General features: G+C 44.7%; 1 protein-coding gene across 1 annotated transcript in view; it reads left to right on the plus strand.

Moving 5' to 3' along the window:
- Positions 1-20556, plus strand: part of LOC126088464 (pikachurin-like) — a 1041406-nt gene that overhangs the window by 564291 nt on the left and 456559 nt on the right. The window lies entirely within an intron of this gene.

Here is a 20556-nt window from a genome sequence, read left to right on the forward strand (position 1 = left end):
AGTATCGTACGCTAAGGACAACACATGCTGTTAGGGGAGGACTCGATCCTCCGACGTGGGGCGTCGATCGAACCGCGCAAGGCGCCTGAGACAGCGCGGTCGGTCTAGTGGTCATAGCAACTTGGAAAACAATAATTGTTTTTATATGCAGACCTTGCGATGAATGCCAGTGATAAACGATCCGCGGCCATCACAGAATTTCGTAGCGCAGCACACATATCTGTTGTCAGAGTTACTTGGGAATGAATAAAATGTGTATCGGCAATGAGATTAGATCCTTCGATGTTGCAACTATCGCTTACTCGCTCGGCTGCAGTCTCCTGGCACACACGCGACCATACGAAGATGGCGTAATAAAGCACCGAAACTGATTGCCTAATAAAATAAGGTTGAAAATTGGCGGCTGAAAGGTGTTTAATTTGACGTGCTAAATCGAACAGCCGAGTCCCGCGAATATCGCTAAAAAGATGGACATACAGAGATACAAAGTACAGTGGCAAATTTTTCAAACGTGATTTTTCTGAAAATGGTTGAGAGTTGGGCCTTATTGTGTACATATGTTAAAGTCCTGGTCGTTCCCTCCACACGCTGTCAATACGAATCAGATCTGTGACGGGGACTTCGTACGCTCTTGTTAATGTGCGGCGCGCAAGACACGTTAGGTGCCGAGCCGCTCCGCAGATGTAATCGTAAACTTTTGTTGACGAACTCGTATTAGTTCCCTACTCTGCTACGCTATCAGATTAGTCTAAAGAAGGGTCGCAAGCCTAGCTGTGATCCGCAAGACCGGGTTGAACTTCTCACCACTCCAAAGTCAGTAGTTTTAAGCACCTCCTCTGGCTGGCTCCTAGTAACTTCTCCCCGTAATGTTCACAACAATAAAAACAGTACAACATTTCAAAGTAGCAAGTTAAAATGTGGTACAATAACAACACATTCAAATTTCCACGGGAACGAATATGATTTGTTGGCTTCAGTGAAAATCTTACCAAGTCAGTATCATCCAGCAATCGACTTGCATCCACACCTTACTATGAGATCTGTTCCTATTGAGCGTCTGCAGACTCGCTAAGTGGCAATTCTTGATTAGGAAAACGGGATTCTTCAACCGAAATCCACGACCGCGTACTAGAACCCACGTTTGGATACTCTGATCTCTATGTTGGTGAAAGAAAATCTCGGTTTATCACAAAGGGTTGACCTTCTGTTGAGTTGCACTACTAAAACACCAACTCCTTCCCAGAGAGCACACGACTGCCATCAGACCCCTATATTTAGCTAGCACCACACTGCTCCACCACATTATTTAATATTCAGGCCTCACAGACATTCCGAATCAGACGTAGAATGTAGGAATTTTCATTCGGCGTTTTTTCCTTGCGTTAGTAAACTTTTTGTAAGATGCTGCATCCTGGAAGGATCTTCAGGACTTTCTTTGCAGGAGGTGTCGCAAAACACCGGATGTCATTACAAAATTTCTCGGTCTTAAATTCAGCCTACTTGGCTCCGATCGCCATCCATTTAGGAGGATTAGGGAAAGCATATACGATATACTTTTACCCAGAACACAAAATTATACAAATAAAATAGAAAAATGCTTATTTACATAATGGAAATCTCAAGCTTTTACGACAACGGATGTTCAACAAATAGACTCATAAATAAACTAGTCACATTTATGTAATCAGTTCACACTAACTGATACAGATAAATGAAAAGGAGAAAATATGAATCCTAGAGATTTTTCCCCATACTCTTAATTTAAAAAAATGACATTGACTTTATACAGACGAATGTCTTTAGAGACCAAAAGAGAAGACGTTGATTGAGGCAGAAGGTAAACCATACTCTCCAAAGTCGTCAAAAATTTCCTTCGTTCATTGTCAGATTTGGAGCATGAAAACAAAATACACCAACTTCCTCATTATAGCGGATGCCAGCATGGAACTGCCCCCAGAACAGAATGATTGTCTGCCCTCTGGAATATATTCCAGTATCACATCCAGAATATAACGGTTAGTGGTTTCATTCTGTCTTTGGAGTTGAATACTTTTAAGAACACTAAGGGAGTCCAACATGGTTAATATCTTCAAGAATGAAGTAGAAGATACAAACTTAAATGCTTCCAAATTTACCACAGTCTCCGCCGTAAAAAATTGAAGCGTTTTTAGGTAGTTTTTAGGTCTTACTGATTTGGCTCTGAAGGCCGTGCTGGCTCGTAGGTATACATCCTGGGTGTACACAATTTTTTTAATGTAGGTAAATATCAGAGTGCGAAATTAATACAGTGTAACAGTTACGTTTATCAACATATTTATACACATTCAGCAGCTGTCAATAATAACAATAATAATAATAATAATAATCGCCATCATAGTTGCACACAGGCTACAACTTACGCTTATTATACACTTCTTTGTCAAATGTTCACTTGTAGTCACGCTTATTTGACTTCTTCACTTTCTCAGACAGTGGATCTCGTCTGGAAGGCCCTCCTGCTTTTGCTGCTAACTTTGCCTGGTAATTTTCTTTTCCGTTAGCGCTTAACACTTGTTCAACAGAAGCCGATTCTTGCGCAATAAACAGCCAACTGCAGACACAAACTGTCGTTCGCGAAAATGATTAAATTCAAGTAGTACTATCTACCAACAAGGCCCCTGACTAGAAAACGAGTGAGGCTGTGTAAGTGCTCCGTCTTCGACCCCCATATTTAAGAGAATATCAGAAAAATCTGTGAGACAGCTTTTTATGACGGTTCAGATACACGTACAATTTGTGATATAAATCTGACGCTAAATAAGACCAACAACTGTCAGAGGCATGAATAAATGCTACAATGATGGTTTGTGGTTCTCCAGCATTTCAAATGGATTCTGTACGATAAAATCGATATGATAAAATCCAAAGCTAATATGTTAAACATAATTCAGAAGTCCACAAAATAGGTTATTTTATCAGCATAACTATAGCATGTAGTGATGACTAACCTAATTTTGCTATATAGTGAATGAATTGGCGTATCAGTTGAATGTCCTTCCGCCTAGAGGGATTTGTGCCAAATGAACGTGGATAAAAGTCTGTTGCAGTGTGCTACCACCTGTTGACATTGACGTGGACTTTTAGCTGAGTGGTAAAGCGTAGCAGTCAACGGCGTTAACCTTGCGCATTGTTTATCGAATTCGTATGTATTTGGCCCGTAAGGCAATTACGTCACGCCAGTTCCGCATGCGCAGGAGCTCCTTAAAACTTGTCCAAAAAAAGGTGCGTTCGAGACCTGCTGTCGAGTTTCACCGAGCCTAGACAATGAAGCAAAGCGAGACAGATTTAGTGCCGTGTATTTCAGATTACCACATCTACATTGCGTTTAACAGCATTCAAAGAAAAATGACCAATAAAGTAGCAAGGCGTTAAAAGTTGGGGTGTTCACGTGTTCTTGTGCTATTACATAGCAGCTGCCACTGTCTGAGGGCATTGAAAAGCACATCCGTTATACTCCTCGTGCTGAATTTTGGATCAATCAGTGTATATGCAGATATAACCACACCACTAAGCGTCAGTGACACAGTTAAATCTGAAACTTTCGTTCGCACTCGACGAGGTTGTGATATACTGGAAAACGGCAGCTGAGAGCGTCAAGATCATATTCAAATAAAGGCAAATGTGAAGAACATCGTATAGAACGTGTGGCAGAATACCAAGAGTCAAAGCTTGTGCAGACGGCCACAATTTTAGTTCTTGTGTTGGAGACATTCCGTAATTGGTAACTGCTATCTCTAATCTTATAGACAGGACTTTCCACGAAACAACCATTCCATGAATGAAAATTTAATCTGACACCATTTGACGTCAAATGCTTAAGGGCATCTCTCCTGCCTCAACCAAAAGACCGTTTGTCAGGTTCTAACGCATGATACCAATGCAGGTACGATTGGCTCTGAACTGCCTAATTTTGGGAGGTAAATCTTAAGCGCACTGTGATACAGCTACAACTGTAGTCCAGATTAGATCGAATAATCCCTCGATACATCATGAGTAGAATACTTCGATGCGCTGCCCACCATACACGAGTGAGAGAGCGAATTACATGTAATGCTTTCTCACATTTATCGACAACAGACTGTATGTGAGGTGCCCAGCGGAGCCGAGAGTCGAATACCACACCGAGAATCGAGTGTGAGATTTTATCTGGAAAGCATATTTTTCGCATGTGGCTTAATCAGTGTTCGATTTATAGATGCAAACAGTGTTAGATTTATAAAAAGGTGCGATCACCGATTTCCCCTTGACTGCCTCAGACTTTTACTGTCTTTGATGCTGAATTGTTTGCGATCTTGCAGGCACTGGAGCACATGAGACATTCTTCCTCTCCTAAATTTCTTGTCTGTTCCGATTCACTCAGTGCCCTTCACTCATTGCAACGTTTGTATCCGGCAGACAAAATTGTCCAGACCATCCAGGATGCCCTCCTCCGACTACAGCGACTGGGGAAGGTTGTAGCTCTTTGCTGGGTTCCGGGGCATGTCGGCATTGCTGGGAATGAAAGGGCAGATCTCGCAGCCAAGGAGGCGTGTCTCACCCCACAAGTATCTCAGTGTGCTATCCCCTTGCACGCACTCACCTCGCTGTTCAGCTCACGGGTCATGCGTCCGTGGGAGGATGAGTGGCTGGAAGTGACTGACAATAAGCTCCGTACAGTCAAGCCCACAACGCGTGTGTGGCGTACTTCCTTTCAGCCCCATCGACGGGACGAGGTTCTCCTCACTCGGCTTCGAATAGGCCACAGCCCTATGACGCATAGCTTCCTGCTCCGGCGAGAGGACCCTCCTCTCGCGCTTGCGGCGTCCAGGTCACTGTGCGCCACGTTTTATTGGATTGCGTTTCATTTTCTGACCAGCGGGTCGCGGCTGACTTGTCAGCGGACCTGCCATCTCTTTTAGGCAACACTCGGATGAATGTGGTTAAAGTTTTTAAGTTCTATGCCCTGTCAAATGTTTTTACAAAGATTTTAGGGAGAGGATTTTAATTTGCTCACTGTGTGACAAGCTCGCCCATATTTTATGTAAGTGGCCAGCCAATAACAATTTACTGTGACATTCTTGTTGCTATGTTTCCCCTTTCCTTAGGTTTTAATTTCTTATGTAGCATTTTCGTTCTTTTCCTGCTTTCTTTGAGTGTGCGCTTTAGTTTTCTTAGGTCTGTCCACATTCGTTCCTTTTAATGTGTGTCAGGGCGCTGATGACCTCGATGTTGAGTGCCCATAAGCCCCAACACACCACCACCACCACCACCACCACCACCACCACCACCCTTGCAACCAGCAAGTTGTCGAGGCGAGTACATTGGCCAGCAGGGCTAGCAGACTTGCGCTGCCAGCAAATGATGCGTCAGCAGTGTGGCTGCAGCACTCACTACCACTGACGGTGACTGTTCAGCTTAATATCGCTTGAGTTACAAGTCTACAGCAGTTCAGTGTAAACCTTCTTCTCGGTAACATGATATCGTGAAATGATTAATACTGAAACGACCACAGTAGTTATCATATGATTCAAGTGCACTACACGTTGCTTGCGACTGACTGTTAAGAAATTAATATGAGGTGAGCATCTTGATCTGTTCACAACTTGTGCCTTATTTCTCACCTGCAGTCGCTACCTGATTCTGCCGTGTTCAGTACGTGTGGCTTTAGAGAAAGCTTTCGGCAATTTTGAATGGAATACAAAACTTGAAACCTGTGAAGGCAGCAGCGAAAATACAAGGAGTATAAAGATGTCTGCAACTTGTGCAGAGACTAGACTGCAGTTATAAGAGCGGAGGGGTAGAGAACGACGCACTAGCCGAGAAGGGAGTGAAAACTGGATTGTTGTTTCTCCCCGATGTTACGAGGTGCATTCAAGTTCTAAGGCCTCCGATTTTTTATCTCCGGACTGGAAAGAGATAGAAACATGCGCAGTGTTTTAAAATGAGGCTGCTTTCATTGTCAATACGTCCCAGAGATGGCAGCACCGTACGGCAGATGGAATTTTACCGCCAGCGGCGAGAATGAAAACTGTTTTAAATACTTAAAATGCGACGTTTTCCTTACTTGAACAGCGTGCAATCATTCGTTTTGTGAATTTGCGTGGTGTGAAACCAATTGAAATTCATAGACAATTGAAGGAGACATGTGGTGATGGAGTTATGGATGTGTCGAAAGTGCGTTCGTGGGTGCGACAGTTTAATGAGGGCAGAACATCGTGTGATAACAAACCGAAACAACCTCGGGCTCGCACAAGGCGGTCTGACGACATGATCGAGAAAGTGGAGAGAATTGTTTTGGGGGATCGCCGAATGACTGTTGAACAGATCGCCTCTAGAGTTGGCATTTCTGTAGGTTCTGTGCACACAATCCTGCATGACGACTTGCAAATGCGAAAAGTGTCATCCAGGTGGGTGCCACGAATGCTGACGGACGACCACATGGCTGCCCGTGTGGTATGTTGCCAAGCAATGTTGACGCGCAACGACTGCACGAACGGGACTTTCTTTTCGTCGGTTGTGACAATGGATGAGATGTGGATGCCATTTTTCAATCCAGAAACACAGCGCCAGTCAGCTCAATGGAAGCACACAGATTCACCGTCACCAAAAAAATTTCGGGTAACCGCCAGTGCTGAAAAAATGATGGTGTCCATGTTCTGGGACCGCGTGGGCGTAATCCTTACCCATTGCGTTCCAAATGGCACTACGGTAACAGGTGCATCCTACGAAAATGTTTTGAAGAACAAATTCCTTCCTGTACTGCAACAAAAACGTCCGGGAAGGGCTGCGCGTGTGTTGTTTCACCAAGACAACGCACCCGCACATCGAGCTAAAGTTACGCAACGGTTTCTTCGTGATAACAACTTTGAAGTGATTCCTCATGCTCCCTACTCACCTGACCTGGCTCCTAGTGACTTTTGGCTTTTTCCAACAATGAAAGACTCTCTCCGTGGCCGCACATTCACCAGCCGTGCTGCTATTGCCTCAGCGATTTTCCAGTGGTCAAAACAGACTCCTAAAGAAGCCTTCGCCGCTGCCTTGGAATCATGGCGTCAGCGTTATGAAAAATGTGTACGTCTGCAGGGCGATTACGTCGAGAAGTAACGCCAGTTTCATCAATTTCGGGTGAGTAGTTAATTAGAAAAAAATCGGAGGCCTTAGAACTTGAATGCACCTCGTATTGTATCTACACAGTGAGCAAGCGATAACAGAAACGAAGAGGAAATTTGATAAAGCGGATTAAAGTTCAGCAAGAAGAAACAAAAACCTCGTGGTTTGTCAATTACAATGTAATACTGTCAGAGACGGCTAAGGACTTAAAAGATCAGTTGAATGGAATTGATGTATATGTGGAGACTGAAGCGACGAATGACAGTTTATAGCAAGGGCAGAATTCGCACCCAGGCCGCTGCTCTCTAAGCAGATTCACTAACCACTACAACTACGCCAACCTGGCACAGTGGCTTTGCAGAGCTGCACTGACTAGCCTAGCACGTCTAGTTGAATTTCCAAATTTCCATTCACACCTCAACCCACTTAGTATTCTCTAAACTCGAGCAGCACTGCAGATGAGGGAGGCGTGCTAGGGTAGTCTGGGCAGATGTGCAGGGCCAGTGTGCCAGGTTGGCGTAGTAGCTAGCGCGTCTGCCTAGTTAGCGCGAGACCCAGGTTGGAATCCCAGCCTCGGAGCCAATTCCATTCGTCACATTAGTCTGCATGTGCGTGTAATAAGATGTTTGTGACTCAAAAAGGTCTCTCGAATCATATAGTTTCATGTGATGCCCGGAATTAATTGTGTCTTGAAAATACACTCCTGGAAATTGAAATAAGAACACCGTGAATTCATTGTCCCAGGAAGAGGAAACTTTATTGACACATTCCTGGGGTCAGATACATCACATGATCACACTGACAGAACCACAGGCACATAGACACAGGCAACAGAGCATGCACAATGTCGGCACTAGTACAGTGTATATCCACCTTTCGCAGCAATGCATTGCTGCTATTCTCCCATGGAGACGATCGTAGAGATGCTGGATGTAGTCCTGTGGAACGGCTTGCCATGCCATTTCCACCTGGCGCCTCAGTTGGACCAGAGTTCGTGCTGGACGTGCAGACCGCGCGAGACGACGCTTCATCCAGTCCCAAACATGCTCAATGGGGGACAGATCCGGAGATCTTGCTGGCCAGGGTAGTTGACTTACACCTTTTAGAGCACGTTGGGTGGCACGGGATACATGCGGACGTGCATTGTCCTGTTGGAACAGCAAGTTCCCTTGCCGGTCTAGGAATGGTAGGACGATGGGTTCGATGACGTTTTGGATGTACCGTGCACTATTCAGTGTCCCCTCGACGATCACCAGTGGTGTACGGCCAGTGTAGGAGATCGCTCCGCACACCATGATGCCGGGTGTTGGCCCTGTGTGCCTCGGTCGTATGCAGTCCTGATTGTGGCGCTCACCTGCACGGCGCCAAACACGCATACGACCATCATTGGCACCAAGGCAGAAGCGACTCTCATCGCTGAAGACGACACGTCTCCATTCGTCCCTCCATTCACGCCTGTCGCGACACCACTGGAGGCGGGCTGCACGATGTTGGGGCGTGAGCGGGAAACGGCCTAACGGTGTGCGGGACCGTAGCCCAGCTTCATGGAGACGGTTGCGAATGGTCCTCGCCGATACCCCAGGAGCAACAGTGTCCCTAATTTGCTGGGAAGTGGCGGTGCGGTCCCCTACGGCACTGCGTAGGATCCTACGATCTTGGCGTGCATCCGTGCGTCGCTGCGGTCCGGTCCGAGGTCGACGGGCACGTGCACCTTCCGCCGAGCACTGGCGACAACATCGATGTACTGTGGAGACCTCACGCCCCACGTGTTGAGCAATTCGGCGGTACGTCCACCCGGCCTCCCGCATGCCCACTATACGCCCTCGCTCAAAGTCCGTCAACTGCACATACGGTTCACGTCCACGCTGTCGCGGCATGCTACCAGTGCTACAGACTGCGACGGAGCTCCATATGCCACGGCAAACTGGCTGACACTGACGGCGGCTGTGCACAAATGCTGCGCAGCTAGCGCCATTCGACGGCCAACACCGCGGTTCCTGGTGTGTCCGCTATGCCGTGCGTGTGATCATTGCTTGTACAGCCCTCTCGCAGTGTCCGGAGCAAGTATGGTGGGTCTGACACACCGGTGTCAATGTGTTCTTTTTTCCATTTCCAGGAGTGTAGCTCATAAGATGAATAGTAATAAAAGTAAAACAAAGGTAATCGAACGTAATCGAATGAAATAAGGCGATGATCAAGAAATTAGACTAGGAAATTAGACATTAAAACTAGTCTGTGAAATTTGCTTGTCGGGCAACAATCTGACTGATGATAATTGAAGTGCAGAAGATCTAAAATGTAGAGTGACAATAGTAAGAAAATCGTATCCGAAAAACGAAAATTTATTAAAATCCGACATAAATTTAAGTGTGAGGGCGTCTTTTTTGAAGGTATTTAGATGGAGTATAGCCCTCTACGAAAAGCTGACGATTAATAGTTGAGGTAAGAAACTAAAAGAAGATTTTGAAATGTGGTGCAAAGGAAGAATATTGAAATTAAATAGGTATATCGAATAACCAATGAAGAGGTAGTGAATCGAACTGGGGAAAAAAGATTCTTATGGTAAAACTTGTCTGAAAGAAGCGATCGGTTGAGAGGACTCTCCCTGAGACATCAAAGAATCGTCAGTTTGGTCATGGAAGCAAATTGCGGAGTAAAAGCTGTAGAGGGCGACCCAGGCTTGAATAAAGTAAGCAGATTCGTACGTACATGTTGTCTGCAATTGTTATGCAGAAGTGGAGAGTCTTGTGCACGTTACATGAGCGTGGAGAGCTGCATCTAAATCGTCTTCGGACTGAAGACCGCATCAAACAAACACGCAACCCATAAAAATTTAAGTAATGTTGCAGTTCATGTTATTAATACTCTGTCAGTCGCTACAGCTACCGATCATTCAGCACAATGATGCAGTTTCTTTAAAATGTCTGAGTGACTGTCACACTCTAACACAAATTACTGAATGTACTGAAATGTCGGCGCTGCAGCGGCTTTCAACCTTGAGTGGACTGTTGATCGAGATCGTTATAAACGTATAGAACTACGGCATCAACTGACTTCATACAGTTGCAGGGACGCCGTATATAGAAATATCTACCTCCATCATAAACATCCTACGTTCTGAGGAAGACCGTTCTAATACGGTCGAGATTTCGGTATTTTACGTTATGATTCTGAATTACACTCACAGTCGCTTTAGTTAGATTGACAACATTTTACGAAGCCTACGTAGTCATATTGCAGTATATTATCAGCTGCCCATAACGACAAGTGGGTTACAATTTTCCAGAGGTGGAGCTTCTGCAAGGCGCCGCCGAGCCCGGAATCAAACAACAGGACCTCGCCATGGCTTCCCCTGACAAAAGCCGTCCCGGTAAATTGGTATACACATACTTTTATATAAGGTCGTAGGTTAACGTCCAAGCACCAGAGGTACTAGATAAAAATCTCAAACCATTTCAGTAACTTATTCCCTTTAAAATGGATCCTGATGTACACTGAAGAGCCAAAGAAACTGGTAAGGCTGCTTAATATCGTACAGGGCTCCTGCGAACACGTAGGAGTGTCGCAAAACGACGTGGCATGGACTCATCTGTCTAAAGTAGTGTTGGTGGGAGTTGCCACCAAGAATCGATCAGGGCGGTCCATAAATCCGTAAGAGTACACCGAGCGAGGTGGTGCAGTGGATAAACACTGGACTCGCATTCGGGAGGACGACGGTTCAATCCCGCGTCCAGCCATCCTGATTTAGGTTTTCCATGATTTCCCTAAATCACTCCAGGCAAATGCCGGGATGGTTCCTCTGAAAGGGCACTGCTGACTTCCTTCCCCATCCTTCCCTAATCCGATGAGACCGATGTCCACGCTGTCTGGTCTCCTTCTCCAACCAACTAACCAACCAACCAACCGTAAGAGTACGACGGGGTGGAAATCTACTCTGAACAGCACGTTGCAAGGCATCCCAGATACGCTCAGCAGTGCTCATGTCTGGGCAGTTTGGTGGCCAGCGGAAGTGTTTAAACTCAGAAGAGTGAGCCACTCTGTAGCAATTCTGGACGTATGGGCTCTCGCATTGCCCTGCTGGACTTGCCCAAGTCCGTCGAAATGCACAAGGGAAATGAATGGGTGCAGGTGATCAGACAGTATGGTTAGGTACATGGCACCTGTCAGACTCGTATCTAGACGTATCAGTGGTCCAATATCATTCCAACTGCACTCTCCCCACACCATTAAAGAGGCTTCAAGAGCTTGAACAGCCCCTTGCTGGTATGCAGGGTCCATGGATTCACGAGGTTGTCTCCATACCCGTACACGTCCATCCGCTCGATACAATTTGAAACGAGACTCGTCCGACCAGGCAACATAAAATGATGCCAGTCATCAACAGTCCAATATCGGTATTGACGGTCGTAGGAGAGGCGTAAAGGTTTGTGTCGTGCAGTCATCAAGGGTACACTAGTGGGCCTTCGGCTCCGAAAGCCCATGTCGATGATGTTTCGTTAAATGGTTCGCACGCTGACACTTGTTGATGGCCCAGCTTTGAAATATGCAGCAATTTGGGAAGCGTAGCGGTTCGGTCGCGCTGAACGATTGTCTTCAGTCGTCGTTGGCCTCATTCATCCAGGATCTTTTCCGGCCGCAGCGATGTCGGAGGTTTGATGTTCTACCGGATTCCTGATATTCACGGTACACTCGTGAACTGGTCGTATGAGAAAATCCCCACATCATCGCTACCTCGGAGATGCTGCGTCCCGTAGCTTGTGCGCCGACTATAACACCACGTTCAAACTCTCTTAAATCTTGATAACCTGCCACTGTAGCAGCAGTAACCGAACCAACAACTGCGGCAGACGCTTCTCGTCTTATACAGGCGTTGCCGACCGCAGCGCCGTATTCTGTCTACATATCTCTGTATTGGAATACGCACGCCTATACCAGTTTCTTTGGCGCTTCAGTGTATAATGTGAATGGTGAGGAAGCCAGAACAGCTAATTGTAGACGCACTTACCCGTAGAGATGAATATATCATAAATTACTGCAGATTCAGTTACATTAAGAAGTTGGGACACTCCGGTGCTTTAGTAGCTATTTCTCTTTCAAGCTGAAGCGTCGCATTAACTTTAACGTGTACTGTTTCATGCCTCACGAGTTATTAAGAAAACTGTGATGTATTGAGGCACAGTTACTACTATTTGTTGCAATAGCATTGATGATACCTGACGCGTAATCCAGTCCGAGTTCCGAGCTGTTTCTGTGTTTATGCAGTAATCGATACCTTCATTACCGTATCGGCTAGAAGTAATACACAGTTAGGGAGGGCCTCAATCATTTATTGAAGACAAATCACTTTTTACTTGCAAAATTATTGTGTGTTCTTGTATTGTGGTGCAATCTTTTTCAAATTCCCGGTCCGCAAAGCAGACTGATATTGAGATTTTCTCTGCTTTCCCAAATCGTTTAAGGCAAACACTGCGAAGATTCCTTCAATAATATCACGGACAGATTTCTGTCCCCTCTTTGGACACTGAAACCGGTGACCGGTCAGACTATTAATCACCCAGTCTCGTTATTAAAAGGTAGGCAACGAGATCTTGAGGGAGTTTAGACGACAATTTACGTGGCGAAGAAACGCTCTGCCCCCAGGCAACTTAAAATCTATAAGAGAACTTGTGACCCAACAATCTGCTTAAGTGTACTCCTGTAGTATAGCGCATTTCTTTTCTACTACTCTGTACGGAAATTAAGTAACGCACGATTTCCTTACACACCCTAACATTTAAACACTCCGTAAATGGCACTGTGCACCGCTACTACAGGAATTTCCTATTACTGTACATAAAAACGGCGTAATTCACATCGGCAGTTGGTTCAACGGCTTTAAAACCCTGTTTATATGCAGCTAATTCAGAGAAGAGTGTTCTGCATAATTAATTAATACAGCGTACTACATACCGTATTTTTTTCCTTTGGTAACAACAGTTTTCCTTATCTAGTGAAATACTTCATAAATTCAGCATTTGGATATAAACTGGTGTGCTAAACTTAAGGGGCCCCGGAAAGGCTCAAAATCATGAAAAGTTCAATTTTTACTTTTTTGCGTTTTCTGAATCTACAGACTATTACCTTTTAATAGATATATAATTTATTCAATTCCGAAGACTACAACTATTTTTAAATTTTTTTTTAAATGTGTTCTACATGGGCGTGACCCACTGTGGCGCTGTTAAACTGCTGTCAAATGGTGTTATTATTAATGTCCGTGTTCATCAGGTACATTTTAGTGATGTGAGATAAAAGTATGTGTTGTGGCTAACCTGTGATGGTTCAATATATATCGCTGGTGTGATTGTCGATTGTTTCATGTTTATTTACTCTGTTCTGTTTCTTGAGTCTCTGTTTTGTTGATGTACAATATTTGGAATAGAAACACTTCACTTTGGTGTGTATGATGCTGTTGCGACTTTCAATGATGGCAACATTGTAAGGTGCAAGGTATTTAGAAATATGGGAATGAAGATAGGTTCTAACATGGTACGAGCGATGCTTGCTTTAGACAAGGAACGCCTTCGGGCTGCAGACAGGGCTGTAAAGAGTCTAGAAATACAAGCAAGAGTAAACAGGAGGAGGAACAAGAGGAAGCTGGAGGAGGATTTTGCAGAGGATGAAGATAATCCATCCTATGGACCTGGAATGCACTAAAAAGTTAATCCAATCTTTCTCGCTCGATTCCCAAAACTTTTATTTTCTCATACTAATTACATGTTTTCTAAGGATCTTCCAAATATATTTGTTTCAAACTTTCAGTAAATGTTACACAGTACCTTCTGCATAATTTAACACACCCTTTTTCCAAAAAAAACTGTATATTTTTGAATATATAAATAAAAAATTGCAAAAAAATGTTGTGAATTTTCATTACAATTGAAAAAAAATCATCTTTAATAACTGAACTAAAATTTTGTAAAATCCCTGTGTTAAGATGTAGCCCATATTCCAATAAATAATCTGTAAAAAGTTCAACTTCCTACCTCAAATACTTTGTGAGGAAAGATGTAATTTATAAGCGTTATTTTAACATTGCAAGTATAGGGCGTTCTGGAGCCCCTTAAGGACGAAACTAACTTTCGCGCGATATGCATTGCCAAGTATCGATGAAACTTGGACCATATATGGGAAGAACTGCTACATAACAATACAGAAAGCAACTTAGAGAAAAAAAAACGCATTGAATCGAACGAAAATGAAACTTTTATTCAAACACACAATTACTCTGAAATCATAGCGATTCATGACGGTCCTCTGGACAACAGAAACGGTGGGACACGGTTCTTAGTAAGGTGTGTGGCCACCAAAGGCGGCAGTGCATGCTGTGCGATGAGGCCGCCAGCTGGAAAGCAGACTGGTAACAGGTTGTTGTGGTCGGGTGTTCCGTTTTTACACCAACTCAGTTTGTAGCTGCTGCATGGTCGTTGGTGCATGAGGAGCTCCTTCAATACGTCTCTCCAACGCATCCCAACCGTCCTCGATGGTTTCTTGACTTTCCAAGAGCTCCTTCACCTGAGCTGTTTGATGGGTTCGCGCACTGTCATCTGTAAAAACGAACTGAGGGCCGAATACACCCCTGAAAAGGCGTGTATGGTGAATTAGTATAGTGTCACAATAAAGTAGACGCGTTGGTGTCCCGTGCTCGAAGATCTGGAGGTTAGTCTATGTGGTTTCGGGACTGCAGCCGGATGATGTTGACTTCTTGCAACAAATTTCGGATGGCAACCGTCCAGCCATCTTCAGGTAAGTGTCCGCCACTCCGAGGGGAAAACTTCAAGAATCACGTCTAGAGGTCAGTATGCGCATGCAACATTATGCCTTCCCACACTGTAACACCTGGACCACTCATACGATCATGTTAGACAATGTTCGAGGTTACATTACATGTTCCCCTTAATACCTGGGCTACTCAAACAATACCGAGCGAGGTGGCGCAGTGGTTAGCACACTGGACTCGCATTCGGGAGGAGGACGGTTCAATCCCGTCTCCGGCCATCCTGATTTAGGTTTTCCGTGATTTCCCTAAAAATCGCTTCAGGCAAATGCCGGGATGGTTCCTTTGAAAGGGCACGGCCGATTTCCTTCCCCATCCTTCCCTCACCCGAGCTTGCGCTCCGTCTCTAATGACCTCGTTGTCGACGGGACGTTAAACACTACTCTCATCTCTCTCATCTCTACTCAAACAATCACGTTCGATAATGTTCCTGGATGCGTTATGTGCTCCCCGTGATAACTGGACCACTCAGACGATCATGTTTGACAATGTTCCTGGTTGCGTTACATGTTCCCTGTGATAACTGGACCACTCAGACGATCATGTTCGACAATGTTCCTGGTTGTGTTGCGTGTTCCCCGTAATACCTGGACCACTCGAACGATCATGTTTGACAATGTTCCCGGTGGCGTTACATGTTCCCCATGATATCTGGACCACTCAAACGATCATGTGCGACAATGTTCCTCGATGCAGTATGTATTCCCCGTAATACCTGGACCACTCAAACGATCATGTTGGACAATGTTCCTGGATGCGTTACATGTTCCCCATAATATCTGGTACACTGAAACGATCATGTTTGACAATGTTCCTAGATGCGTTACATGTTTCCCATAATATCTGGACCACTGAAACGATCATGTTCGATAATGTTCCTGGATGCTTTATATGTTCCCTGTAGTACCTGGACCACTGAAACGATCATGTTCGATAATGTTCCTGGATGCTTTATATGTTCCCTGTAGTACCTGGACCACACAAACGATCATGTTCGATAACGTTCCTGGTTGCATTAAATGTTCCCATTAGTACCTGGACCACTCAAACGATCATGTTGGACAATGTTCCTGGATGCGTTACATGTTCCCCATAATATCTGGTACACTGAAACGATCATGTTTGACAATGTTCCTGGATGCATTACATGTTTCCCGTAATGTGTGGACCACTGAGACTATCGTGTTAGACAATCTACCTGGTTGCGTTATGTGTTCCCTGTGATAACTGGACCACTCAGACGATCATGTTCGACAATGTTCCTGGATGCGTTACATGTTCCCCGCAATACCTGGCCCACTCAAACGATTGTGTTCGAGAATGTTCCTGGATGCGTTACGTGTTCCCCGTAACACCTGGTCAACTCAAACGATCATGTTCGACAATGTTCCTGGTTGCGTTATATGGTCCCGATAATATCTGGACCACTCAAAAGATCGTGCTCGACAATGTTCCTGGATGCGCTACGTGTGGACCACTCAAACGATCGTGATCAATAATGTTCCTGGATGCGTTACATGTTCCCCATGATACCTAGACCACTCAAGCGATCATGTCCGACAATGCTCCTGAATGGATTACATGCTCCGCTCACCGGCGAACGTTATTCTGACACTATACTCGTCCCCCACGTGTATCTTGTCAGGAGTTCATGCGACCCTGGCTTCATTTTAGAATGACACTGCGCGACCGCATCGAACTGCACTTGTGGAGTAGCTCTAGGAACGATATTAATGGACTGGTCCCCCTATTTCCCCGACTTAATTCCCATTGAGCACGTGTGGGATGCTTTTGGGACAAGTACTGCAGCACGTCCACGTGCACCAGTGACCATGCAGCAGTTGTCAGACGCGCTGGTGGAGAAATTTTTGCCATCGTTGTGTACAGTATGGGAGCACTTTGCAGCGGATACAGTTCCACCCGTGGCGATCACACGCTCTATTAAGAACTGTCCCCCGCCTTTGCTAATGCCTGTGGACCGTCATATATCTCGCTGACTTCTGTCTGTTCATTGGCTTTGAATAGAAGTGTCGATTCTGCTCGTGTCTCTGTGTAGTTCTTTCAGTTACCTTCTCTACTATTGTGTAGCAATTCGTTCTATGTACAGCCCAAGCTTCATTGAGCTGTGTTATTTGCCAATGACCCATCATGGGAACCATTCATTCGTCCTTAAGTTTTGCACACCAGTGTGCTTTTTGGTGGATCACCTGCGAACCTCAATGAGAGTTGAAGTGTTCGTGGCTGATTCTGAAGTTTCTGTTTTTATAGGAGCCAGAAATGAGTAGGAAAATAATGGAAGACTTGCAGGGGATGGACGACTTGATCAGAGATTGGCGCTTGGCCGATAACGTCAATGCGAATAAAAGAAAGAAACAATATCTATCACCGTTTGACTTCACTAGTTGCAGTAAATCGCTGCGAACACGAACAACTGCAGAATATCTGATAGTAATCATCAGGATCTATTAAAAATTCCACGACCACATAAAAGTCTTTGTAGAGAAGTACGTGTCACACTGTCATTCATTGGAGGACTACTAAGGCAATGTAATTCATTCACAATAGAAATCTCTGGGACGACCGATACATGAATACTGATCACCATTCTGGGATCGCTGCTGGGGAGGATTGCTAGAGGAGGTCGAAAAAATCTAAATAAGAGCAGCGAGTCTCCCTACGGATTTATTTAGTATGTGCGACAGAGTAACGCAATTGCTCTTTGAACTCTAGGGGGGAGACGCTGCGTGAGAGGAGTTGTTTATCCTGGTGAGGCTTAATGTCAAGATCCTCAAACCGAACGTTTCATAAAGAATCACTCAACATATTACTTACTTCCCCATAAAACTCGCTAAAGGACCATTTCAGGAAAACAAGAGGTATTAAAGCTGATGTGTCATTCTTCCCGCACCCTATCCGCGAATGGAACAAGAAAGGGAAAAGTGATAATTCGCTGCGCTACGTAACGATAAGATATCCTGCGGAGTATGGATGTGCGAGGTCTTTTCAGGAGATTCCGGAACTAAGTCCACAAAATTTTTCTGCACTTATCTTTTATTTAATGTGCGTAGCCTCCTTCGAAATACTCTCCTCCACAATTGATACACAGCTCCCAGCGCCGTTTTCACTTCCGGAAGCGGTCTTGGTACGCCTCTTGCTGCATAGCGAATTTTCTTTTATCTCGTATATTGTTGCAAATCTTCGTCCTTTCAACGGAGTTTCCCACTTTGGAATTTAAAAAAAAATGAGCACGGAGGGGGAAGCAGACCAATGATTTCGTTTTCTGTGCTATGGTCACACACCAACGGGAATGAACGTACTGGTGCGTTCTCGTATGCAAGAACCAAGAATGGTGTCGCCATCTGTCTTATCACATTTTCTCGCAGGCGTCCTTGTGACACGAATTCATGATGAACTAATCCTGAAAAATCAAGATAAACTATCTGCATGGCTTTGACATCTGACCTGACCTGACGAGCTTTTTTGACTTTGAGAAACTTTCCCTAACCATTGCGAAGACTCAATCTTGGTCTCAACATCACAACCATAGACCCGTCTTCCATCATCAGTTATGATTCCCTTGGGAACATTTCATTCTCATTTGCGAGATCCAACACCTCTTCACAGATTGCGAGGCGAAAGTCTTTCTAGTGTTGACTCGCGAGCCGTGGGACGAACTTGGCGTCAACACAATTCATTCCAAGACGCTGTGTAAGGATTTCATGACATGATCTAATTGAAATGTTACATTCTTCTGCAGTGTCTCGGACAGTCAATCTTCGAATGGGAAGCACAATTTCGTTGACGTTCCTGACATGAGCGTTGTCGGTAGACGTCGAAAGGCGTCCAGAACGAGGGTCACCTTTAATTTCCGTCCGGACATTTTTAAACCGTATGGACCATACGGTTCATTTATATATTATGTTTCAATTATTATATATTTCTAATACTACACATTGATCTTGCCAAAAGCCGAGAAGCGATTTTTCTTAGTGTTGTAGGTCTTTGGGGCACTCTGGGATGCTCTCCCTGGGGTACTTTGGGATGCTCTCTATGTGAGGCACCCCTGTATTTCTCTATAGTTATTTGTACTAATGTTTTTATAATTTATCTATTTTATCTAGGTTGTCCTACCCGAGAACTATCCTTATCTATCTCGTGAGATTTTTTTTAATAAGTCAATTTCTTATCATATTTAATTTCCTTATCACTTAGATCTTAGTTTATTACTTATTTACTATTCACCATGTTCTAATGGGTGCGGGAGTTCCGACTCCTGGGGAGGTGGGTGGGTATTCACGCATGGCTGTGCCTCTTAAGACTCATCACCGTAGGCTTCTAGCATCATTTGGTGTGTCTCCGTTAGGTTTTCTTCAGTTTAACTCAAAATTTAATGCAGACCCTATGATTCTCTAACTCTGCCTTCTCGAAATTCGGAAACTGTGAGGCATAATGTTCTACTCAACACAGCGCTGAACAGTAACTAAAAGATATAAAACAATGAAACTTTCGGCAGTTACACATTAAACAAAGGCATGTGCAGGAATGCCAACTGTATTTCGCTCTAACACACAATTGGCCGGAAATTACGAATGTTCTGGAATGTTTTGAACAGACCTCATAGATCTATATTGTCTCAAGATGGCTGTTGATAATATTACAAGTTGTATATCCGGCATTGTCTTACCATTAAGTCTTATGTAGCTTGCCTGAAATTATGCTATCATTAATTACGAATCCTGTCAGATTGTGGGTCAGGGTCCGTCAGCAGCGGATTTTCTTGTCCTACAGCACAAGGTACGAGCGCCGTTGCTGTGAAGTCGAAGCACGATGACAAAGATCTGCGGCATCTCGACAACGTGCCTTCGCGGACGCCTAGCGGTAACTCGTATTTTCTTAGTTAGATACATATGCAGTATGGTGTGTCATGGCACTCACTGCACAACACATCTGCGATCTCGTAAGTCGTGTAGTCACCTCTGAGGCACAGTACGGTATTTCTTCTGTTACTCTCACGGGAATATCTTTCTCAGTGCATGGCATCAGCCAGGGTCCAACCCGCCACAGCTGATAGACTGAAGTTCAGAATTGTAATTGGGCAAATTGTAATTATCTGCCATAACTCCCACGTGTCTAAGAAAAATCGCAGAACTAATTAGCTGTAGAATACATTACACGGCATACGTAAAATTTGAAGACAATTCTACGAGGGCTGTTCGCAAAGTAAGGCCCGATCAGTGGCGAAATGAAGACCACAGTGAAAATCAAAAATCTCTTTTTCAAAACAGTTAGCCACACCTTCCAGCTACCTCTCTAAATACTTATATGGATATGGTGTCTGTTCTTTTGGTCATATCCGAAAGAACAGACACCATATCCATATAAACATATTGTTCTGGCAACACCGGCCATGACCTTCCTCTTCTGTCCGGATGCACACATATTCCCCGAACTCTTACGAGACTTGGTAAGAATGTCTTTCACGAGTAATGAGTGTGTTGGGGTGGGACACCACGAGTGTAGTGTGTGGACATACAAGGTGAGAATGTGGATCTCGTGGGAGGCGTGCGCAAGGTAGTCCCTGCAGTCGCACTATCCTCTGTGCACTCGGTGGC

The sequence above is a fragment of the Schistocerca cancellata genome, chromosome 6, assembly GCF_023864275.1.
Source record: "Schistocerca cancellata isolate TAMUIC-IGC-003103 chromosome 6, iqSchCanc2.1, whole genome shotgun sequence".
In the NCBI taxonomy this organism is placed as follows: domain Eukaryota; kingdom Metazoa; phylum Arthropoda; class Insecta; order Orthoptera; family Acrididae; genus Schistocerca; species Schistocerca cancellata.